The sequence below is a fragment of the Carassius carassius genome, chromosome 1, assembly GCF_963082965.1.
Source record: "Carassius carassius chromosome 1, fCarCar2.1, whole genome shotgun sequence".
NCBI classification, from domain to species: Eukaryota; Metazoa; Chordata; class Actinopteri; order Cypriniformes; family Cyprinidae; genus Carassius; species Carassius carassius.
Window position 1 is genome coordinate 8,407,501 of NC_081755.1, and position 25,000 is coordinate 8,432,500.

General features: G+C 45.6%; 13 non-coding genes across 13 annotated transcripts; all 13 read right to left on the reverse strand.

The window, feature by feature from the left end:
• Window positions 1-2,188: 2,188 nt before the first annotated feature.
• On the reverse strand, window positions 2,189-2,260 carry trnap-agg (transfer RNA proline (anticodon AGG)). Its single transcript has one exon. It is a non-coding gene; the product is annotated as a tRNA-Pro (tRNA).
• Window positions 2,261-3,271: 1,011 nt separating this feature from the next.
• trnap-cgg (transfer RNA proline (anticodon CGG)) lies at window positions 3,272-3,343 on the reverse strand. The gene has a single exon. It is a non-coding gene; the product is annotated as a tRNA-Pro (tRNA).
• A 423-nt stretch (window positions 3,344-3,766) lies between these two features.
• Window positions 3,767-3,838, reverse strand: trnap-agg (transfer RNA proline (anticodon AGG)). Its single transcript has one exon. It is a non-coding gene; the product is annotated as a tRNA-Pro (tRNA).
• Window positions 3,839-5,352: 1,514 nt separating this feature from the next.
• Window positions 5,353-5,424, reverse strand: trnap-agg (transfer RNA proline (anticodon AGG)). The gene has a single exon. It is a non-coding gene; the product is annotated as a tRNA-Pro (tRNA).
• Window positions 5,425-6,440: 1,016 nt separating this feature from the next.
• Window positions 6,441-6,512, reverse strand: trnap-cgg (transfer RNA proline (anticodon CGG)). Its single transcript has one exon. It is a non-coding gene; the product is annotated as a tRNA-Pro (tRNA).
• Window positions 6,513-6,935: 423 nt separating this feature from the next.
• trnap-agg (transfer RNA proline (anticodon AGG)) lies at window positions 6,936-7,007 on the reverse strand. The gene has a single exon. It is a non-coding gene; the product is annotated as a tRNA-Pro (tRNA).
• An 8,225-nt stretch (window positions 7,008-15,232) lies between these two features.
• Window positions 15,233-15,304, reverse strand: trnap-cgg (transfer RNA proline (anticodon CGG)). Its single transcript has one exon. It is a non-coding gene; the product is annotated as a tRNA-Pro (tRNA).
• A 421-nt stretch (window positions 15,305-15,725) lies between these two features.
• On the reverse strand, window positions 15,726-15,797 carry trnap-agg (transfer RNA proline (anticodon AGG)). Its single transcript has one exon. It is a non-coding gene; the product is annotated as a tRNA-Pro (tRNA).
• Window positions 15,798-18,894: 3,097 nt separating this feature from the next.
• trnap-ugg (transfer RNA proline (anticodon UGG)) lies at window positions 18,895-18,966 on the reverse strand. Its single transcript has one exon. It is a non-coding gene; the product is annotated as a tRNA-Pro (tRNA).
• Window positions 18,967-19,388: 422 nt separating this feature from the next.
• Window positions 19,389-19,460, reverse strand: trnap-agg (transfer RNA proline (anticodon AGG)). The gene has a single exon. It is a non-coding gene; the product is annotated as a tRNA-Pro (tRNA).
• A 1,019-nt stretch (window positions 19,461-20,479) lies between these two features.
• Window positions 20,480-20,551, reverse strand: trnap-ugg (transfer RNA proline (anticodon UGG)). The gene has a single exon. It is a non-coding gene; the product is annotated as a tRNA-Pro (tRNA).
• Window positions 20,552-20,974: 423 nt separating this feature from the next.
• On the reverse strand, window positions 20,975-21,046 carry trnap-agg (transfer RNA proline (anticodon AGG)). Its single transcript has one exon. It is a non-coding gene; the product is annotated as a tRNA-Pro (tRNA).
• A 3,594-nt stretch (window positions 21,047-24,640) lies between these two features.
• Window positions 24,641-24,712, reverse strand: trnap-agg (transfer RNA proline (anticodon AGG)). Its single transcript has one exon. It is a non-coding gene; the product is annotated as a tRNA-Pro (tRNA).
• Window positions 24,713-25,000: the final 288 nt, after the last annotated feature.

Below are 25,000 nucleotides of genomic sequence, written 5' to 3' on the forward strand. Positions count from 1 at the left end.
AAATTGCAGATGAGGAACTACGAACAGGGAGAAATCAGCACGAAAAAATGCAGGAGTACTATTGACCGAAAGAAGGCAGAATTGGCTGATACTTCTCAGCAATATGCTCAATGTGGGCTCGTCCAGGATTTGAACTCGCGACCTCTCACACCCGAAGCAAGAATCATACCCCTAGACCAACGAGCCACCATGTACCCAGACACTACTCAAAACAAGGAGCTGCAAAGCGGGCTCATCTGGGATTTGAACTTGGGCCCACTTGCTACCTTACAGCAATAAGAGAAAAAAAAAACACACCCCAACACCAACAAGCCCTCAGATGCTCCTGCATCTAGCAAACGCAAGATGAAGGCTCACAGGGCTGTGAAGCGATCCAAGAATCTATTTTTTTGCCATATCTCCACTGCTTGGGCTGCATTCCTAAACCAATTTTTGGAAAAATGTCAAGTCAAAGTTTAAACTGCAGATTAAGAACTAAGAAGAGCAGAGAGAAGTGGGCATGAAAACATGCAGACGCAGCTTTAGTCTTAATTGACAGTGGCGTATGATTGACCCGGGATGGCAGAATGGACTGAAACTGCTCAAGAAAAGATGGTGCAAAGACAGAAGAGGTCTCGTTTGGGATTTGAACCCGGGACCTCTCACACCTGAAGCGAGAATCATACCCCTAGACCAACAAGCCACAAGTTGCTGCTCAGTGGAGGCCACTTTGCCACGTATTTCACTCTGTTCGATGCTACGGTCGCTCCAACATCCTGCCTCTTAGCTGACAAGGGCAGAAATAGAGCTCATGCACTGACCAGATTTCTGAGAAACTCAATTTTTACCTACCAGCTCTAGCTTAACCTACCTTTGTAGAATAATGTTGATTAAAATATCAACGACAAAACACAAGAGCTGAATTTAACAGCTGAAGTTTACATTGTGGCTCTGCCACGCAAATATTGCTGATGAGAAGCTGTCTGAGGTCTGTACTGCTTCTCCACAGATGGTCAGGTGACATCGGTCTTCTCAATTTAGTTCCAGCTCAGTTTTATGTGAGTTCTAGATTGTTTGGAGGCCATGGTTAAAGGAGGTCACTGTAGCTATACATTTTAAGACACACTGCCACAGAGAAAGTTGTGACATACCCCAAAGCTCCTCCTTGCCAAGCACAGCCAGACAGACTCTTGAAGGTTCCACCAAGATTTGAACTCGGATCACTGGATTCAGAGTCCAGAGTGCTAACCGTTACACCATTGAACCAACAGTGTCTGCACATCTGTTTGAAGTGTAGAAAACATTCAAGGAGGCTCCGCGAAAAGCAACTAACCAGCAAGCATCAGAATGGTGTCCGAAAAGCATTCACGGCTCCACTCTGAGTAAACCCAGGATCGAACCTGGGACCTTTAAATGTTCAGTGTAACGCTCTCTGAACCTTGTAAACCAATATTGAGAAAAACATCAAAGCAAAGGACCCGAGCCTCCAGTCAACCGCAAAAGGCTACCCTGCATGGCAGCCGATCTGAACCATCTTAGACACACCCCCACCTTTCAGTGAAAGCGCGGGAACCCAAAGAGCGAAGTGTTGTACAAAGATTAAATAGGAGATGAGGAACTACGAACAGGGAGAAATCGGCACGAAAACATGCAGGAGTATTATTGGCCGAAAGAAGGCAGAAATGACTGATACTTCTCAGCAATATGCTCAATGTGGGCTCGTCTAGGATTTGAACCCTGAACCTCTCACACCCGAAAAGAGAATCATACCCCTAGACCAACGAGCCACCATGTAACCAGACACTACTCAAAACAAGGAGCTGCAAAGCGGGTTCATCTGGGATTTGAACTTGGGTCCACTTGCTCCCATACAGCAATAGAAGAAAAAAAAACACACCCCAACACCAACAAGCCCTCAGATGCTACTGCATCTAGCAAACGCAAGATGAAGGCTCACAGGGTCGTAAAGCGATCCAAGAATCTATTTTTTGCCATATCTCCAGTGCTTGGGCTGCATTCCTAAACCAATTTTTGGAAAAATGTCAAGTCAAAGTTTAAACTGCAGATTAAGAACTAAGAAGAGCAGAGAGAAGTGGGCATGAAAACATGCAGACGCAGCTTTAGTCTTAATTGACAGTGGCATATGATTGACCTGGGATGGCAGAATGGACTGAAACTGCTCAAGAAAAGATGCTGCAAAGACAGAAGAGGGCTCGTCCGGGAATTGAACCCGGGACCTCTCGCACCCTATGCGAGAATCATACCCCTAGACCAACGAGCCACAATTTGCTACTCAGTGGAGGCCACTTTGCCATGTATTTCACTATGTTCGATGCTACAATCGCTCCAACATCCTGCCTCTTAGCTGACAAGGGCAGAAATAGAGCTCATGCACTGACCAGATTTCTGAGAAAATCAATTTTTACCTACCAGCTCTAGCTTAACCTACCTTTGTAGAATAATGTTGATTAAAATATCAACTACAAAACACAAGAGCTGAATTTAACAGCTGAAGTCTACATTGTGGCACTGCCACGCAAATCTTGCTGATGAGAAGCTGTCTGAGGTCTGTACTGCTTCTCCACAGAGGGTCAGGTGACATCGATCTTCTCAATTTAGTTCCAGCTCAGTTTTATGTGGGTTCTAGATTGTTTGGAGGCCATGGTTAAAGGAGGCCACTGTAGCAATACATTTTAAGACACACTGCCACAGAGAAAGTTGTGACATACCCCAAAGCACCTCCTTGCCAAGCACAGCCAGACAGACTCTTGAAGGTTCCACCAAGATTTGAACTCAGATCACTGGATTCAGAGTCCAGAGTGCTAACCATTACACCATGGAACCAACAGTGTCTGCACATCTGTTTGAAGTGTAGAAAACATTCAAGGAGCATCTTCGAAAAGCAACTAACCAGCAAGCATCAGAATGGTGTCCGAAAGCATTCACGGCTCCACTCTGAGTAAACCCAGGATCGAACCTGGGACCTTTAAATGTTCAGTGTACCGCTCTCTGAACCTTGTAAACCAATATTGAGAAAAACATAAAAGCAAAGGAAACGAGCCTCCAGTCAACCGCAAACGGCTACCCTGCATGGCAGCCGATCTGAACCATCTTAGACACAGCCCCACCTTTCAGTGAAAGTGCGGGAACCCAAAGAGCGAAGTGTTGTACAAAGTTTAAATTGCAGATGAGGAACTACGAACAGGGAGAAATCAGCACGAAAACATGCAGGAGTACTATTGACCGAAAGAAGGCAGAATTGACTGATACTTCTCAGCAATATGCTCAATGTGGGCTCGTCCGGGATTTGAACCCAGGACCTCTCACACCCGAAGCGAGAATCATACCCCTAGACCAACAAGCCACCATGTACACAGACACTACTCAAAACAAGGAGCTGCAAAGCGGGCTCATCTGGGATTTGAACTGGGGCCCACTTGCTCCCATACAGCAATAAAAGAAAAAAAAAACACACCCCAACACCAACAAGCCCTCAGATGCTCCTGCATCTAGCAAACGCAAGATGAAGGCTCACAGGGCCGTAAAGCGATACAAGAATCTATTTTTTGCCATATCTCCACTGCTTGGGCTGCATTCCTAAACCAATTTTTGGAAAAATGTAAAGTCAAAGTTTAAACTGCAGATTAAGAACTAAGAAGAGCAGAGAGAAGTGGGCATGAAAACATGCAGAAGGAGGTTTAGTCTTGATTGACAGTGGCGTATGATTGACCCGGGATGGCAGAATGGACTGAAACTGCTCAAAAAAAGATGCTGCAAAGACAGAAGAGGGCTCGTCCAGGATTTGAACCCGGGACCTCTCGCACCCTAAGCGAGAATCATACCCCTAGACCAACGAGCCACAAGTTGCTGCTCAGTGGAGGCCACTTTGCCATGTATTTCACTCTGTTCGATGCTACGGTCGCTCCAATATCCTGCCTCTTAGCTGACAAGGGCAGAAATAGAGCTCTGACCAGATGCACTGACCAGATTTCTGAGCAACTCAATTTTTACCTACCAGCTCTAGCTTGGCCTACCTTTGTAGAATAATGTTGATTAAAATATCAACGACAAAACACAAGAGCTGAATTTAACAGCAGAAGTCTACATTGTGGCACTGCCACGCAAATCTTGCTGATGAGAAGCTGTCTGAGGTCTGTACTGCTTCTCCAAAGAGGGTCACGTGACATCGGTTTTCTCAATTTAGTTCCAGCTCAGTTTTATGTGAGTTCTAGATTGTTTGGAGGCCATGGTTAAAGGAGGCCACTGTAGCAATACATTTTAAGACACACTGCCACAGAGAAAGTTGTGACATACCCCAAAGCTCCTCCTTGCCAAGCACAGCCAGACAGACCCCAAGGTTCCACCAAGAGTTGAACTCGGATCACTGGATTCAGAGTCCAGAGTGCTAACCGTTACACCATGGAACCAACAGTGTCTGCACGTCTGTTTGAAGTGTAGAAAACATTCAAGGAGGCTCTGCGAAAAGCAACTAACCAGCAAGCATCAGAATGGTGTCCGAAAAGCATTCACGGCTCCACTCTGAGTAAACCCAGGATCGAACCTGGGACCTTTAAATGTTCAGTGTAACGCTCTCTGAACCTTGTAAACTAATATTGAGAAAAACATCAAAGCAAAGGACCCGAGCCTCCAGTCAACCGCAAACGGCTACCCTGCATGGCAGCCGATCTGAACCATCTTAGACACAACCCCACCTTTCAGTGAAAGCGCGGGAACCCAAAGAGCGAAGTGTTGTACAAAGTTTAAATTGGAGATGAGGAACTACGAACAGGGAGAAATCAGCACGAAAACATGCAGGAGTATTATTGGCCGAAAGAAGGCAGAAATGACTGATACTTCTCAGCAATATGCTCAATGTGGGCTAGTCCGGGATTTGAACCCAGGACCTCTCAAACCCGAAGCGAGAATCATACCCCTAGACCAACGAGCCACCATGTAACCAGACACTACTCAAAACAAGGAGCTGCAAAGCAGGTTTATCTGGGATTTGAACTTGGATCCACTTGCTCCCATACAGCAATAGAAGAAAAAAAAAACACGCCCCAACACCAACAAGCCCTCAGATGCTCCTGCAACTAGCAAACGCAAGATGAAGGCTCACAGGGCCGTAAAGCGATACAAGAATCTATTTTTTGCCATATCTCCACAGCTTGGGCTGCATTACCCAAAACCAATTTTTGGAAAAATGTCAAGTCAAAGTTTAAACTGCAGATTAAGAACTAAGAAGAGCAGAGAGAAGTGGGCATGAAAACATGCAAACGCAGCTTTAGTCTTAATTGACAGTGGCGTATGATTGACCCGGGATGGCAGAATGGACTGAAACTGCTCAAGAAAAGATGCTGCAAAGACAGAAGAGGGCTCGTCCGGGATTTGAACCCGGGACCTCTCGCACCCTAAGCGAGAATCATACCCCTAGACCAAGGAGCCACAAATTGCTGCTCAGTGGAGGCCACTTTGCCATGTATTTCACTCTGTTCGATGCTACGGTCGCTCCAATATCCTGCCTCTTAGCTGACAAGGGCAGAAATAGAGCTCTGACCAAATGCACTGACCAGATTTCTGAGAAACTCAATTTTTACCTACCAGCTCTAGCTTGGCCTACCTTTGTAGAGTAATGTTGATTAAAATATCAACGACAAAGCACAAGAGCTGAATTTAACAGCAGAAGTCTACATTGTGGCACTTTCACGCAAATCTTGCTGATGAGAAGCTGTCTGATATCCGTACTGCTTCTCCACAGAGGGTCAGGTGACATCGGTCTTCTCAATTTAGTTCCAGCTCAGTTTTATTTGAGTTCTAGATTGTTTGGAGGCCATGGTTAAAGGAGGCCACTGTAGCAATACATTTTAAGACACACTGCCACAGAGAAAGTTGTGACCTACCCCAAAGCTCCTCCTTGCCAAGCACAGCCAGACAGACCCCAAGGTTCCACCAAGAGTTGAACTCGGATCACTGGATTCAGAGTCCAGAGTGCTAACCGTTACACCATGGAACCAACAGTGTCTGCACATCTGTTTGAAGTGTAGAAAACATTCAAGGAGCATCTGCGAAAAGCAACTAACCAGAAAGCATCAGAATGGTGTCCGAAAGCATTCATGGCTCCACTCTGAGTAAACCCAGGATCGAACCTGGGACCTTTAAATGTTTAGTGTAACGCTCTCTGAACCTTGTAAACCAATATTGAGAAAAACATCAAAGCAAAGGACACGAGCCTCCAGTCAACCGCAAACGGCTACCCTGCATGGCAGCCGATCTGAACCATCTTAGACACACCCCCACCTTTCAGTGAAAGTGCGGGATCCCAAAGAGCGAAGTGTTGTACAAAGTTTAAATTGCAGATGAGGAACTACGAACAGGGAGAAATCAGCACGAAAACATGCAGGAGTACTATTGACCGAAAGAAGGCAGAATTGACTGATACTTCTCAGCAATATGCTCAATGTGGGCTTGTCCAGGATTTGAACCCAGGACCTCTCACACCCGAAGCGAGAATCATACCCCTAGACCAACAAGCCACCATGTACACAGACACTACTCAAAACAAGGAGCTGCAAAGCCGGCTCATCTGGGATTTGAACTGGGGCCCACTTGCTCCCATACAGCAATAAAAGAAAAAAAAAACACACCCCAACACCAACAAGCCCTCAGATGCTCCTGCATCTAGCAAACGCAAGATGAAGGCTCACAGGGCCGTAAAGCGATCCAATAATCTATTTTTTGCCATATCTCCACTGCTTGGGCTGCATTCCTAAACCAATTTTTGGAAAAATGTAAAGTCAAAGTTTAAACTGCAGATTAAGAACTAAGAAGAGCAGAGAGAAATGGGCATGAAAACATGCAGACGCAGCTTTAGTCTTAATTGACAGTGGCGTATGATTGACCCGGGATGGCAGAATGGACTGAAACTGCTCAAGAAAAGATGCTGCAAAGACAGAAGAGGGCTCGTCCGGGATTTGAACCCGGGACCTCTCGCACCCTAAGCGAGAATCATACCCCTAGACCAACGAGCCACAAATTGCTGCTCAGTGGAGGCCACTTTGCCATGTATTTCACTCTGTTCGATGCTACGGTCGCTCCAATATCCTGCCTCTTAGCTGACAAGGGCAGAAATAGAGCTCTGACCAAATGCACTGACCAGATTTCTGAGATTTATTAGCTTGCTAATACTGGGTGCCATGGGTGCAAGAAACACCCGTATTTCTGCGTGAGTGGATGACGCAGTTTTTTTGATGCGACGAGGACAGCGCATTAATCTGCAACATTTGAAAGTTGTGCTTTTGGCTTTATTGGACATTTCGACATCGTTTACAAGCTGGTGGGGACGTTTTTTTACAAAATAGTTCAGTATGGAAAAAAAGGTTTATTTTTCTTTTTGAGTGATCTAATTGAAGTTTTCCCTGCCTGATTTCCAAGTTACAGACTGATCCAAGCTAACGTTACAAACTTTTATTTTTTTATATATATATATATATATATAACCTTCCTGGGATATTTCAACACAGATTTTTGTGTGTGTGTGTGTGCTTTGACTTTGACTGCACAAGCGAACAGCAAAGGTTTTCTTTCAAAGACTTTTTGTGGGTTATTTTTGTGGTGCATTGGAATTGTGTTTTGAAAATTTTGAGGAAAAAATACACCTGTTGGAACAGTTTTCTTGATCGTGGACTTAATTTACTTATGCTGGACTAAGTAATAGTTTTTTTATGTATTTTTACATGGCCAAGTAATTTTACAAACATTTAATTCAATTTGAAACAACATTTTCTCTTGCTTTGGGCCTATTGTGGTACAAAAATATTGAGCTCTAGTAAAATAGACGATAACTAGCTCAGAGGGATTGTTGATGTCAGATTATTTAATTTTTTTTTATTTTATTGATGGTGGGTGCATTTTGATAACAGGTTGTATTTTCTGGGTTGTATTTAGAATTTTTACAATCGCTTAATTGCTGTTTATGTAAATGCACATTTTGCTGTGATGGCTTCTCACCCAGACCTTGACACTGACTTGACTTACACATTACCAGATTCTGTCCCCAGACAAAGACCACAGTTACCAAAGCGTGTGAGCCTGGAGACTCAAGTGGACCTCCTACAAGCTGAAGTATCTGTGTTGCAACAGTGCCTTAACGATTCTCTTCAGTTACAGCAGAGGATATTAAGACGTTTTGGTCCTTCTGATGTCAACAACCCTGCGGCATCACATGTGCAGCTCCCTCCTATGGCCAGCTCTACACCACACATCCACATTCCTCCGAGCCAAATGCCATTACAAGGTACATCCACCAATAACTTTTCTCATACAAACGTGACTTTCTCACCACAACCCAATTCTTCTGATTTGAGTGCTACTAGCAGAATCCTCGCATCTGTACTGTACGAGTCAAGGCTTGAACCACCTATGTTTGCGGGAGATGGACATGTTAACCCGGAAGATTGGCTACAATCTGTAAATGTGTACAGAACCTCCCTTGATTTAGCCGATGCTCAGATTCTTCTCGAGCTGCCACGGTTTTTAGCTAAAGAGCCAAAGAAATGGTTTTCCGTCCTTGACTCACATGTTGTTACATGGGCCCAGTTCTGTGATTTCTTCAGGAAAGTCTTTCTTCCTTCCGACAGCCAGGAACAAATAATGAGAGGAATCTTGGACCGTATGCAAAGCCCTGAAGAGCCCCTGCCTACTTTTGTGGCTCACATGCTAAGTGAATTCAGAAAATTGAAAACTCCTCCACCAGAGCAAGAGCAAATCAGCCTTATTTGTAAACATGCTCTTGAAAAGTATAGATTTGCTCTCTATGGAACTTCTGTTTCCTCTGGCATGGATCTTTTGCTTAGGGCTCACGAGCTCCATGTGGTCCTGGGACCAGGTAAATGTTCTTTGCCTGCAATGCAGAATAAAGCTAAATTTGCCAAAGAAACCTACTGTTACAAGTGCTCACGCCCTGGTTTCACTTCTCGTACATGTCCAGACTGCAACTCACTTTCTGGAATGGGCCCACGACCAAGTGAGTCCCCTAATGCTCCTTTGGAACCTGCTCTTGATGCAAGTGTTACGAACGACCCTGGAAGTAACAATGCAGGGGAAGGAAATTCATTTGTAAGACACAAGGGAAACTCCAAAGGGGGGAGGATGATTCGAAGAGGCATTCCTCCCTCCAGAAGATAATTTCGCCTCAACCGTCTAATGCTGCTGTTCCAGAACATCCTGTCCTTTGTCATGTGGAAGATCCAACATCATCTTCCTTTTGGAACACTCCATTTAGAGTCAAGATTAACCTGCATGGCCAGGTGTTAGATGCTACACTAGACACCGGTGCATCGCTTTCAGCGGTACAAGCAGACATTGTTCAAAATCATGCCAAACTGAAGGTTAACATTAAACCATGGTCTGCTCCCCCAATCCAACTAGCAGATGGTGGGGCATGTCAACCCTTAGGTCTGACATGGTTGGCTTTTGGATTCATGGGACAGCGTTTTTATCACCGGTTTGCCATGGTCCCATGCTTACCCTCAACATTGGTTTTAGGGATGGATTTCATGTTGCGTGCCTCCATCACCATTCACATCCCATCCAGAACTGTTGTCATAGGCAACGATCCTTTAGTAATAGAGGAGATGGAAGGTGGGGAAGTAATGGAGTCGGAAAGCAGTTTGTTATTTATGGAAGTCCCACCTTCCACTCTTCAAGGAAAGGTTGAGGAAGCATGTCTGAGTAATGCTGAGAAGGAACAACTGTCAGGGGTACTTGAAAGTTTTTCAGATCTCTTTGATGGTCGTCTGGGTCGCACATCACTAACAGAGCACTCCATTGACACGGGGAATGCCAAGCCAGTCCACCTTCCCCCTTATCGAACCTCCCCAGCAAAAAAGCGGTTGATTGAGGATCAAATAGGAAAAATGTTGAACGACGGCATCATTGAACCGGCAACAGGACCTTGGGCAGCCCCCGTTGTGATTGTTCAGAAGCCTTGTGGTGAACCACGATTTTGTGTGGACTATCGTGGGTTAAACCAGCTTACGGTGAAGGACTCTTATCCATTACCAAGAGTCGATGAGTCCCTAGACTTCCTTTCTAGAGGAAAATTTTTAAGCACGATCGACCTTGCTCGGGGGTACTGGCAGGTCTCCATGGCAGAAGACTCAAGATCTAAGACTGCTTTTGTGTCACATTGTGGGCTATTTCAGTTCCGTGTGCTTCCTTTTGGTCTTTGCAATGCACCAGCGACCTTTCAAAGACTGATGAACAGTGTCTTGGCTGGTCTTATTTATAGGTGCTGTGCAGTCTACTTGGATGACATCGTGGTGGCTTCACCCACTTTCAAGCAACATCTCGATGACCTCAGGGAAGTCCTTTCACGGCTTAAGTCTGCTGGGTTGACCATTAAGCTGGTCAAATGCCAGTTTTGTCGCAGAGAGCTCACTTTCTTGGGGGACCGTGTCTGTCCAAGTGGCGTCCTGCCGGACCAGAACAAAGTGAAGGCAGTTATGGACTTTAAAACCCCTGTCAATGTGAAGCAAGTGAGGCAGTTTTTGGGCCTATCAGGCTATTACAGACGGTTCATACAGGACTACGCCCGCCACGCTGAACCACTTTTCGCGCTCACTAAAACTGATGCTCCTTTTGTATGGGACAGTGCATGCCAAGATGCCATAGACCTTCTGAAACGAAAATTAACCTCGGCACCTGTGCTAAGTTTCCCAGACTTCTCTCTACCTTTCTTTGTTCATGCCGATGCCTGCGACGCGGGATTAGGAGCTGCGCTGATGCAGAGAGATCTGCATGGCAGAGAAGTTGCTGTGGCGTATGCTAGTCGTGCCCTGCATAAATCGGAGAAACCTTATTCCACGCCCGAGAAAGAGTGTCTGGCCGTCATTTGGGCCCTTGAGCACTTTAGGCCTTACATTGAGGGTCTCCGCGTCACTGACCACAGTGGTCTCAAGTGGTTGATGTCCCGTCCCAACCCCACTGGCCGCCTCGCTCGTTGGTCTCTCTGCCTTCAGGACTTTGATTTTGATGTTGTCCACAAGCCTGGATCTCGAAACAAAGTCCCTGATGCGCTATCAAGAAATCCTCTGGTAGATGATGTGCCACCAATGGACCTCCTTCCTGACTACGCTGTGATTGGTGGTCTTGACCTCCGTACACTGCCTTCAGTGACTCTCACGGATCGCTCTCATGTTAGACAATTGCAGCTTGATGATCCAATCACAGGTGATCTCCTCCGTAAACTAGAGTCTGCATTTCAACGGGAGAGTGAGATGGATGATTGCTCTCAGTATTCCATTCAGGACGGCCTGTTGTACTTCCATGATCCCAAACTTGCTTGCGGCATCCACCCCTTGAAATCTTTAAGGCTGTATGCTCCTGCGTCTCTTAGAAGTACTTTGCTGAGATACTACCATGATCACCCAACTGCGGGTCACCTAGGGATAACAAAAACCTTGGCCCGACTGAAACTCAGGTTTTTTTGGCCTAAAATGGCATCTGAGGTGAAGAAATATGTAACCTCTTGCACGGTTTGCCAACTAACAAAACCAAGTCAGAGAAAACCTGCCGGTCTGATGGTCCCAATTCGGCCCCAAAACCCTTGGGAGTATGTTGGGGTGGATTTCGTTGGTCCTTTGCCACGTACTGCCAGTGGGAATTCTTACATTTTGGTTTTTGTCGATTATTTTTCAAAGTGGGTCGAGATTGTGGCAGTGAGAGAAGCTACTGCTCAAGTGGCAGCAAATAAGCTGCTAAGTGAAGTGTTTTCCCGTCACGGGGCCCCAACATACCTAATTTCAGACAGAGGTTCTCCTTTCGTGAGCGACCTTTTTGAACGGGTGCTCACTCTTCTGGGAACAGAACATCGCCTCACAACGGCATATCACCCACAGACAAATGCCACCGAGAGGGTGAACCGGACTCTCAAGACAGCAATTCGAGCATACGTGGATGATAAACATACAACTTGGGACCGATATATTCCACAAATTTGCTTTGCACTACGAACAGCACCACATGAAAGTACAGGTCAAACCCCATCCATGATGTTGTATGGGAGAGAGTTGAACACTTCATTAGACCTGGTGACTCAGCCTGTCTGGGATGGAATAGAGGAACCTGAAATTACTTATCCCGAGAGCTTGAGAATGACATTACAAGCGGCACATGACCATGCTAGGGCAGCCCTGGAAACCAGTCACAACAAAAGGAAGCAGCACTATGACAAAAGACGTCGCTCTGTTTTTTATGCTATTGGTGACCTTGTCAGAGTGAAAACCCACCCCAAATCAGATGCACTGGCTAATTTTACAGCAAAATTGGCACCCTTGTACTCTGGTCCATACCGTGTCACTCAGGTTTTGTCTGATGTGAATTACAGACTTGCAAAGCTGGACACAGGACAGGATGCGGGTGTCTACCATGTGGTCAATATGCAGCCTTTCCACACTTGGAACGCATACAGCAGCCATACACCAAGTGGTCCTCAGGATGAGTCTGAAACACCCTATGAGGGGTTGGAGGACAGGTTGCTGGTGAGACAGAGGGGTGAGGACCAACCTCAAGATGCATGCTTTTCTCTGCCTAGTGAGGCCGATATTAATTGTGATGATTCCATTGACAATTCCCATGACGCGACCAAGCTTAACATGAATAGTTGTACTCCTAATGCTGACACTGATGTTAATACATCTTCACAACATGCACATCTTCCTGACTTTGACGCTGATCTTGAAGGTCATCACTACAATCTCAGACCTAGACTGGCACCTAGAATCACATCCGGGTGGTCAGACAATAAATGGACTAACGAGTATCATACTGACAGATTGGATCTGAAGTAGTAATGTGTCTGGTGGTTTGGATTTCTCATGTGTTAAAAGTTACTAATATGCTTTACTTTCCTTGCGTGGCAATGGTGTTCTAGTTCTTATGTTTTCATGTGTTGTGTTGAGGAAAAAGAGAAGAAAATTGTTTTACACATGGGTTGGTTACACAAGCTTTTGTTTTTTCTGTGATATGTCTTTTAAAAGCATACTGTGTAATGTGAAGCTTGTACTGACATGTATGCCAGTTATTTCCATGTGTATGTAAAACATTTGTGTTGATGGATTTCCAAGTTTCCATGTATGGAGCTGAATTCAAATGTTGTCCTTATGTTGTGTACGGCTGAGGACAGCCTTTTTCTTTCCGGTGGGGAATCTGTAACGGCCAAAACTGTATGTTTTGCATGCATCAAGTTATATTGCGGTGTGCCCTTTAAGAGACTGATTGCTTGACTTTAAGGCGCTGTTTGGTGATGACTTAGAAGGACTACGTGACTGTGTAACGAGAACCACGACAGATAATAAGCTCTGCCGCTTGTTATTCTTCTGTCTTTGTTTATTTGTAACGCCAAGGAAGAGTTGATATCTCATGTATGAGAAGAGCGGGTTGCAGTGTACCAACCATTAAATGTGTGAGACACCAACTCCTCGCTTCATATCAATGGACTTATACTGAGTTATCCGAGTCAAAGCGTTACAAACCCAAAGAGCGAAGTGTTGTACAAAGTTTAAATTGGAGATGAGGAACTACGAACAGGGAGAAATCGGCACGAAAACATGCAGGAGTATTATTGGCTGAAAGAAGGCAGAAATGACTGATACTTCTCAGCAATATGCTCAATGTGGGCTCGTCCAGGATTTGAACCCGGGACCTCTTGCACCCGAAGCGAGAATCATACCCCTAGACCAACAAGCCACCACGTAACCAGACACTACTCAAAACAAGGAGATGCAAAGCGGGTTCATCTGGGATTTGAACTTGGGTCCACTTGCTCCCATACAGCAAAAAAAGAAAAAAAAAACACACCCCAACACCAAAAAGCCCTCAAATGCTACTGCAACTAGCAAACGCAAGATGAAGGCTCACAGGGCCGTAAAGCGATCCAAGAATCTATTTTTTGCCATATCTCCACTGCTTGGGCTGCATTCCTAAACCAATTTTTGGAAAAATGTCAAGTCAAAGTTTAAACTGCAGATTAAGAACTAAGAAGAGCAGAGAGAAGTGGGCATGAAAACATGCAGACGCAGCTTTAGTCTTAATTGACAGTGGCGTATGATTGACCCGGGATGGCAGAATGGACTGAAACTGCTCAAGAAAAGATGCTGCAATGACAGAAGAGGGCTCGCCCAGGATTTGAACCCGGGACCTCTCGCACACTAAGCGAGAATCTTACCTTTAGACCAACAAGCCACAAGTTGCTGCTCAGTGGAGGCCACTTTGCGATGTAATTCACTCTGTTCGATGCTACGGTCGCTCCAACATCCTGCCTCTTAGCTGACAAGGGCAGAAATAGAGCTCATGCACTGACCAGATTTCTGAGAAACTCAATTTTTACCTACCAGCTCTAGCTTAACCTACCTTTGTAGAATAATGTTGATTAAAATATCAACGACAAAACACAAGAGCTGAATTCAACAGCTGAAGTCTACATTGTGGCACTGCCACGCAAATCTTGCTGATGAGAAGCTGTCTGAGGTCTGTACTGCTTCTCCACAGAGGGTCAGGTGACATCGGTCTTCTCAATTTAGTTCCAGCTCAGTTTTATGTGAGTTCTAGATTGTTTGGAGGCCATGGTTAAAGGAGGCCACTGTAGCTGTACATTTTAAGACACACTGCCACAGAGAAAGTTGTGACATACCCCAAAGCTCCTCCTTGCCAAGCACAGCCAGACAGACTCTTGAACATTCCACCAAGATTTGAACTTGGATCACTGGATTCAGAGTCCAGAGTGCTAACCGTTACACCATGGAACCAACAGTGTCTGCACATCTGTTTGAAGTGTAGAAAACATTCAAGGAAGCTCTGAGAAAAGCAACTAACCAGCAAGCATCAGAATGGTGTCCGAAAAGCATTCACGGCTCCACTCTGAGTAAACCCAGGATCGAACCTGGGACCTTTAAATGTTCAGTGTAACGCTCTCTGAACCTTGTAAACCAATATTGAGAAAAACATCAAAGCAAAGGACCCGAGCCTCCAGTCAACCGCAAACGGCTACCCTGCATGGCAGCCGATCTGAACCATCTTAGACACACCCCCACCTTTCAGTGAAAGCGCGGGAACCCAAAGAGCGAAGTGTTGTACAAAGTTTAAATTGGAGATGAGGAACTACGAACAGGGAGAAATCGGTACGAAAACAAGCAGGAGTAATATTTGCCGAAAGAAGGCAGAAATGACTGATACTTCTCAGCAATATGCTCAATGTGGGTTCGTCCGGGATTTGAACCCGGGACCTCTCACACCCGAAGCGAGAATCATACCCCTAGACCAACGAGCCACCATGTAACCAGACACTACTCAAAACAAGGAGCTGCAAAGCGGGTTCATCTGGGATTTGAACTTGGGTCCACTTGCTCCCATACAGCAATAGAAGAAGAAAAAACACACCACAACACCATCAAGCCCTCAGATGCTACTGCAACTAGCAAACGCAAGATGAAGGCTCACAGGGCCGTAAAGCGATCCAGAATCTATTTTTTGCCATATCTCCACTGCTTGGGCTGCATTCCTAAACCAATTTTTGGAAAAATGTAAAGTCAAAGTTTAAACTGCAGATTAAGAACTAAGAAGAGCAGAGAGAAGTGGGCATGAAAACATGCAGACGCAGCTTTAGTCTTAATTGACAGTGGCGTATGATTGACCCGGGATGGCAGAATGGACTGATACTGCTCAAGAAAAGATGCTGCAAAGACAGAAGAGGGCTCATCCGGGATTTGAACCCGGGACCTCTCGCACCCTAAGCGAGAATCATACCCCTAGACCAACAAGCCACAATTTGCTGCTCAGTGGAGGCCACTTTGCCATGTATTTCACTCTGTTCGATGCTACGGTCGCTCCAATATCCTGCCTCTTAGCTGACAAGGGCAGAAATAGAGCTCTGACCAGATGCACTGACCAGATTTCTGAGCAACTCAATTTTTACCTACCAGCTCTAGCTTGGCCTACCTTTGTAGAATAATGTTGATTAAAATATCAACGACAAAACACAAGAACTGAATTTAACAGCAGAAGTCTACATTGTGGCACTGCCACGCAAATCTTGCTGATGAGAAGCTGTCTGAGGTCTGTACTGCTTCTCCAAAGAGGGTCAGGTGACATCGGTCTTCTCAATTTAGTTCCAGCTCAGTTTTATGTGAGTTCTAGATTGTTTGGAGGCCATGGTTAAAGGAGGCCACTGTAGCAATACATTTTAAGACACACTGCCACAGAGAAAGTTGTGACATACCCCAAAGCACCTCCTTGCCAAGCACAGCCAGACAGACTCTTGAAGGTACCACCAAGTTGCTGCTCAGTGGAGGCCACTTTGCCATGTAATTCACTCTGTTCGATGCTACGGTCGCTCCAACATCCTGCCTCTTAGCTGACAAGGGCAGAAATAGAGCTCTGACCAGATGCACTGACCAGATCTCTGAGAAACTCAATTTTTACCTACCAGCTCTAGCTTGGCCTACTTTTGTAGAATAATGTTGATTTAAATATCAACGACAAAACACAAGAGCTGAATTTAACAGCAGAAGTCTACATTGTGGCACTGCCACGCAAATCTTGCTGATGAGAAGCTGTCTGAGGTCTGTACTGCTTCTCCACAGAGGGTCAGGTGACAGCGGTCTTCTCAATTTAGTTCCAGCTCAGTTTTATGTGAGTTCTAGATTGTTTGGAGGCCATGGTTAAAGGAGGCCACTGTAGCAATACATTTTAAGACACACTGCCACAGAGAAAGTTGTGACCTACCCCAAAGCTTCTCCTTGCCAAGCACAGCCAGACAGACCCCAAGGTTCCACCAAGAGTTGAACTCGGATCACTGGATTCAGAGTCCAGAGTGCTAACCGTTACACCATGGAACCAACAGTGTCTGCACGTCTGTTTGAAGTGTAGAAAACATTCAAGGAGGCTCTGCGAAAAGCAACTAACCAGCAAGCATCAGAATGGTGTCCGAACGCATTCACGGCTCCACTCTGAGTAAACCCAGGATCGAACCTGGGACCTTTAAATGTTCAGTGTGACGCTCTCTGAACCTTGTAAACCAATATTGAGAAAAACATCAAAGCAAAGGACACGAGCCTCCAGTCAACCGCAAATGGCTACCCTGCATGGCAGCCGATCTGAACCATCTTAGACATACCCCCACCTTTCAGTGAAAGCGCGGGAACCCAAAGAGCGAAGTGTTGTACAAAGTTTAAATTGCAGATGAGGAACTACGAACAGGGAGAAATCAGCACGAAAAAATGCAGGAGTACTATTGACCGAAAGAAGGCAGAATTGGCTGATACTTCTCAGCAATATGCTCAATGTGGGCTCGTCCAGGATTTGAACTCGGGACCTCTCACACCCGAAGCGAGAATCATACCCCTAGACCAACGAGCCACAATGTACCCAGACACTACTCAAAACAAGGAGCTGCAAAGCGGGCTCATCTGGGATTTGAACTTGGGCCCACTTGCTACCTTACAGCAATAAAAGAAAAAAAACACACCCCAACACCAACAAGCCCTCAGATGCTCCTGCATCTAGCAAACGCAAGATGAAGGCTCACAGGGCTGTGAAGCGATCCAAGAATCTATTTTTTTGCCATATCTCCACTGCTTGGGCTGCATTCCTAAACCAATTTTTGGAAAAATGTCAAGTCAAAGTTTAAACTGCAGATTAAGAACTAAGAAGAGCAGAGAGAAGTGGGCATGAAAAAATGCAGACGCAGCTTTAGTCTTAATTGACAGTGGCGTATGATTGACCCGGGATGGCAGAATGGACTGAAACTGCTCAAGAAAAGATGGTGCAAAGACAAAAGAGGGCTCATTTGGGATTTGAACCCGGGACCTCTCACACCTGAAGCGAGAATCATACCCCTAGACCAACAAGCCACAAGTTGCTGCTCAGTGGAGGCCACTTTGCCACGTATTTCACTCTGTTCGATGCTACGGTCGCTCCAACATCCTGCTTCTTAGCTGACAAGGGCAGAAATAGAGCTCATGCACTGACCAGATTTCTGAGAAACTCAATTTTTACCTACCAGCTCTAGCTTAACCTACCTTTGTAGAATAATGTTGATTAAAATATCAACTACAAAACACAAGAGCTGAATTTAACAGCAGAAGTCTACATTGTGGCACTGCCACGCAAATCTTGCTGATGAGAAGCTGTCTGAGGTCTGTACTGCTTCTCCAAAGAGGGTCAGGTGACATCGGTCTTCTCAATTTAGTTCCAGCTCAGTTTTATGTGAGTTCTAGATTGTTTGGAGGCCATGGTTAAAGGAGGCCACTGTAGCAATACATTTTAAGACACACTGCCACAGAGAAAGTTGTGACATACCCCAAAGCTCCTCCTTGCCAAGCACAGTCAGACAGACCCCAAGGTTCCACCAAGAGTTGAACTCAGATCACTGGATTCAGAGTCCAGAGTGCTAACCATTACACCATGGAACCAACAGTGTCTGCACTTCTGTTTGAAGTGTAGAAAACATTCAAGGAGCATCTACGAAAAGCAACTAACCAGCAAGCATCAGAATGGTGTCCGAAAGCATTCACGGCTCCACTCTGAGTAAACCCAGGATCGAACCTGGGACCTTTAAATGTTCAGTGTAACGCTCTCTGAACCTTGTAAACCAATATTGAGAAAAACATCAAAGCAAAGGACACGAGCCTCCAGTCAACCGCAAACGGCTACCCTGCATGGCAGCCGATCTGAACCATCTTAGACACACCCCCACCTTTCAGTGAAAGTGCGGGAACCCAAAGAGCGAAGTGTTGTACAAAGTTTAAATTGCAGATGAGGAACTACGAACAGGGAGAAATCAGCACGAAAACATGCAGGAGTACTATTGACCGAAAGAAGGCAGAATTGACTGATACTTCTCAGCAATATGCTCAATGTGGGCTCATCCGGGATTTGAACCCGGGACCTCTCACACCCAAAGCAAGAATCATACCCCTAGACCAACGAGCCACCGTGTACCCAGACACTACTCAAAACAAGGAGCTGCAAAGCGGGCTCATCTGGGATTTGAACTTGGGCCCACTTGCTCCCATACAGCAATAAAAGAAAAAAAAACACACCCCAACACCAACAAGCCCTCAGATGCTCCTGCATCTAGCAAACGCAAGATGAAGGCTCACAGGGCCGTAAAGCGATCCAAGAATCTATTTTTTGCCATATCTCCACTGCTTGGGCTGCATTCCTAAACCAATTTTTGGAAAAATTTAAAGTCAAAGTTTAAACTGCAGATTAAGAACTAAGAAGAGCAGAGAGAAGTGGGCATGAAAACATGCAGACGCAGCTTTAGTCTTAATTGACAGTGGAGTATGATTGACCCGGGATGGCAGAATGGACTGAAACTGCTCAAGAAAAGATGCTGCAAAGACAGAAGAGGGCTCGTCCGGGATTTGAACCCAGGACCTCTCGCACCCTAAGCGAGAATCATACCCCTAGACCAACGAGCCACAAGTTGCTGCTCAGTGGAGGCCACTTTGCCATGTATTTCACTCTGTTCGATGCTACGGTCGCTCCAATATCCTGCCTCTTAGCTGACAAGGGCAGAAATAGAGCTCTGACCAGATGCACTGACCAGATTTCTGAGCAACTCAATTTTTACCTACCAGCTCTAGCTTGGCCTACCTTTGTAGAATAATGTTGATTAAAATATCAACTACAAAACACAAGAGCTGAATTTAAAAGCAGAAGTCTACATTGTGGCACTGCCACGCAAATCTTGCTGATGAGAAGCTGTCTGAGGTCTGTACTGCTTCTCCAAAGAGGGTCAGGTGACATCGGTCTTCTCAATTTAGTTCCAGCTCAGTTTTATGTGAGTTCTAGATTGTTTGGAGGCCATGGTTAAATGAGGCCACTGTAGCAATACATTTTAAGACACACTGCCACAGAGAAAGTTGTGACATACCCCAAAGCTCCTCCTTGCCAAGCACAGCCAGACAGACTCTTGAACATTCCACCAAGATTTGAACTCAGATCACTGGATTCAGAGTCCAGAGTGCTAACCGTTACACCATGGAACCAACAGTGTCTGCACATCTGTTTGAAGTGTAGAAAACATTCAAGGAGGCTCTGCGAAAAGCAACTAACCAGCAAGAATCAGAATGGTGTCCGAAAAGCATTCACGGCTCCACTCTGAGTAAACCCAGGATCGAACCTGGGACCTTTAAATGTTCAGTGTAACGCTCTCTGAACCTTGTAAACTAATATTGAGAAAAACATCAAAGCAAAGGACCCGAGCCTCCAGTCAACCGCAAACGGCTACCCTGCATGGCAGCCGATCTGAACCATCTTAGACACACCCCCACCTTTCAGTGAAAGCGCGGGAACCCAAAGAGCGAAGTATTGTAGAAAGTTTAAATTGGAGATGAGGAACTACGAACAGGGAGAAATCGGCACGAAAACATGCAGGAGTATTATTGGCCGAAAGAAGGCAGAAATGACTGATACTTCTCAGCAATATGCTCAATGTGGGCTCGTCCGGGATTTGAACCCGGGACCTCTCACACCCAAAGCGAGAATCATACCCCTAGACCAACGAGCCACCATGTAACCAGACACTACTCAAAACAAGGAGCTGCAAAGCGGGTTCATATGGGATTTGAACTTGGGTCCACTTGCTCCCATACAGCAATAGAAGAAGAAAAAAAACACACCACAACACCATCAAGCCCTCAGATGCTACTGCAACTAGCAAACGCAAGATGAAGGCTCACAGGGCCGTAAAGCGATCCAGAATCTATTTTTTGCCATATCTCCACTGCTTGGGCTGCATTCCTAAACCAGTTTTTGGAAAAATGTAAAGTCAAAGTTTAAACTGCAGATTAAGAACTAAGAAGAGCAGAGAGAAGTGGGCATGAAAACATGCAGACGCAGCTTTAGTCTTAATTGACAGTGGCGTATGATTGACCCGGGATGGCAGAATGGACTGATACTGCTCAAGAAAAGATGCTGCAAAGACAGAAGAGGGCTCATCCGGGATTTGAACCCGGGACCTCTCACACCCTAAGCGAGAATCATACCCCTAGACCAACGAGCCACAAGTTGCTGCTCAGTGGAGGCCACTTTGCCATGTATTTCACTCTGTTCGATGCTACGGTCGCTCCAATATCCTGCCTCTTAGCTGACAAGGGCAGAAATAGAGCTCTGACCAGATGCACTGACCAGATTTCTGAGCGACTAAATTTTTACCTACCAGCTCTAGCTTGGCCTACCTTTGTAGAATAATGTTGATTAAAATATCAACGACAAAACACAAGAACTGAATTTAACAGCAGAAGTCTACATTGTGGCACTGCCACGCAAATCTTGCTGATGAGAAGCTGTCTGAGGTCTGTACTGCTTCTCCAAAGAGGGTCAGGTGACATCGGTCTTCTCAATTTAGTTCCAGCTCAGTTTTATGTGAGTTCTAGATTGTTTGGAGGCCATGGTTAAAGGAGGCCACTGTAGCAATACATTTTAAGACACACTGCCACAGAGAAAGTTGTGACATACCCCAAAGCACCTCCTTGCCAAGCACAGCCAGACAGACTCTTGAAGGTACCACCAAGTTGCTGCTCAGTGGAGGCCACTTTGCCATGTAATTCACTCTGTTCGATGCTACGGTCGCTCCAACATCCTGCCTCTTAGCTGACAAGGGCAGAAATAGAGCTCTGACCAGATGCACTGACCAGATCTCTGAGAAACTCAATTTTTACCTACCAGCTCTAGCTTGGCCTACTTTTGTAGAATAATGTTGATTTAAATATCAACGACAAAACACAAGAGCTGAATTTAACAGCAGAAGTCTACATTGTGGCACTGCCACGCAAATCTTGCTGATGAGAAGCTGTCTGAGGTCTGTACTGCTTCTCCACAGAGGGTCAGGTGACAGCGGTCTTCTCAATTTAGTTCCAGCTCAGTTTTATGTGAGTTCTAGATTGTTTGGAGGCCATGGTTAAAGGAGGCCACTGTAGCAATACATTTTAAGACACACTGCCACAGAGAAAGTTGTGACCTACCCCAAAGCTCCTCCTTGCCAAGCACAGCCAGACAGACCCCAAGGTTCCACCAAGAGTTGAACTCGGATCACTGGATTCAGAGTCCAGAGTGCTAACCGTTACACCATGGAACCAACAGTGTCTGCACGTCTGTTTGAAGTGTAGAAAACATTCAAGGAGGCTCTGCGAAAAGCAACTAACCAGCAAGCATCAGAATGGTGTCCGAACGCATTCACGGCTCCACTCTGAGTAAACCCAGGATCGAACCTGGGACCTTTAAATGTTCAGTGTGACGCTCTCTGAACCTTGTAAACCAATATTGAGAAAAACATCAAAGCAAAGGACACGAGCCTCCAGTCAACCGCAAATGGCTACCCTGCATGGCAGCCGATCTGAACCATCTTAGACATACCCCCACCTTTCAGTGAAAGCGCGGGAACCCAAAGAGCGAAGTGTTGTACAAAGTTTAAATTGCAGATGAGGAACTACGAACAGGGAGAAATCAGCACGAAAAAATGCAGGAGTACTATTGACCGAAAGAAGGCAGAATTGGCTGATACTTCTCAGCAATATGCTCAATGTGGGCTCGTTCAGGATTTGAACTCGGGACCTCTCACACCCGAAGCGAGAATCATACCCCTAGACCAACGAGCTACAATGTACCCAGACACTACTCAAAACAAGGAGCTGCAAAGCGGGCTCATCTGGGATTTGAACTTGGGCCCACTTGCTACCTTACAGCAATAAAAGAAAAAAAAAAACACACCCCAACACCAACTAGCCCTCAGATGCTCCTGCATCTAGCAAACGCAAGATGAAGGCTCACAGGGCTGTGAAGCGATCCAAGAATCTATTTTTTTGCCATATCTCCACTGCTTGGGCTGCATTCCTAAACCAATTTTTGGAAAAATGTCGTCAAAGTTTAACCTGCAGATTAAGAACTAAGAAGAGCAGAGAGAAGTGGGCATGAAAAAATGCAGACGCAGCTTTAGTCTTAATTGACAGTGGCGTATGATTGACCCGGGATGGCAGAATGGACTGAAACTGCTCAAGAAAAGATGGTGCAAAGACAGAAGAGGGCTCGTTTGGGATTTGAACCCGGGACCTCTCACACCTGAAGCGAGAATCATACCCCTAGACCAACAAGCCACAAGTTGCTGCTCAGTGGAGGCCACTTTGCCACGTATTTCACTCTGTTCGATGCTACGGTCGCTCCAACATCCTGCTTCTTAGCTGACAAGGGCAGAAATAGAGCTCATGCACTGACCAGATTTCTGAGAAACTCAATTTTTACCTACCAGCTCTAGCTTAACCTACCTTTGTAGAATAATGTTGATTAAAATATCAACGACAAAACACAAGAGCTGAATTTAACAGCTAAAGTTTACATTGTGGCTCTGCCACGCAAATATTGCTGATGAGAAGCTGTCTGAGGTCTGTACTGCTTCTCCACAGATGGTCAGGTGACATCGGTCTTCTCAATTTAGTTCCAGCTCAGTTTTATGTGAGTTCTAGATTGTTTGGAGGCCATGGTTAAAGGAGGCCACTGTAGCTATACATTTTAAGACACACTGCCACAGAGAAAGTTGTGACATACCCCAAAGCTCCTCCTTGCCAAGCACAGCCAGACAGACTCTTGAAGGTTCCACCAAGATTTGAACTCGGATCACTGGATTCAGAGTCCAGAGTGCTAACCGTTACAATATTGAACCAACAGTGTCTGCACATCTGTTTGAAGTGTAGAAAACATTCAAGGAGGCTCCGCGAAAAGCAACTAACCAGCAAGCATCAGAATGGTGTCCGAAAAGCATTCACGGCTCCACTCTGAGTAAACCCAGGATCGAACCTGGGACCTTTAAATGTTCAGTGTAACGCTCTCTGAACCTTGTAAACCAATATTGAGAAAAACATCAAAGCAAAGGACCCGAGCCTCCAGTCAACCGCAAAAGGCTACCCTGCATGGCAGCCGATCTGAACCATCTTAGACACACCCCCACCTTTCAGTGAAAGCGCGGGAACCCAAAGAGCGAAGTGTTGTACAAAGTTTAAATAGGAGATGAGGAACTACGAACAGGGAGAAATCGGCACGAAAACATGCAGGAGTATTATTGGCCGAAAGAAGGCAGAAATGACTGATACTTCTCAGCAATATGCTCAATGTGGGCTCGTCCAGGATTTGAACCCTGAACCTCTCACACCCGAAATGAGAATCATACCCCTAGACCAACGAGCCACCATGTAACCAGACACTACTCAAAACAAGGAGCTGCAAAGCGGGTTCATCTGGGATTTGAACTTGGGTCCACTTGCTCCCATACAGCAATAGAAGAAAAAAAACACACCCCAACACCAACAAGCCCTCAGATGCTACTGCATCTAGCAAACGCAAGATGAAGGCTCACAGGGTCGTAAAGCCATCCAAGAATCTATTTTTTGCCATATCTCCACTGCTTGGGCTGCATTCCTAAACCAATTTTTGGAAAAATGTCAAGTCAAAGTTTAAACTGCAGATTAAGAACTAAGAAGAGCAGAGAGAAGTGGGCATGAAAACATGCAGACGCAGCTTTAGTCTTAATTGACAGTGGCATATGATTGACCTGGGATGGCAGAATGGACTGAAACTGCTCAAGAAAAGATGCTGCAAAGACAGAAGAGGGCTCGTCCGGGAATTGAACCCGGGACCTCTCGCACCCTATGCGAGAATCATACCCCTAGACCAACAAGCCACAATTTGCTACACAGTGGAGGCCACTTTGCCATGTATTTCACTATGTTCGATGCTATGGTCGCTCCAACATCCTGCCTCTTAGCTGACAAGGGCAGAAATAGAGCTCATGCACTGACCAGATTTCTGAGAAAATCAATTTTTACCTACCAGCTCTAGCTTAACCTACCTTTGTAGAATAATGTTGATTAAAAAATCAACTACAAAACACAAGAGCTGAATTTAACAGCTGAAGTCTACATTGTGGCACTGCCACGCAAATCTTGCTGATGAGAAGCTGTCTGAGGTC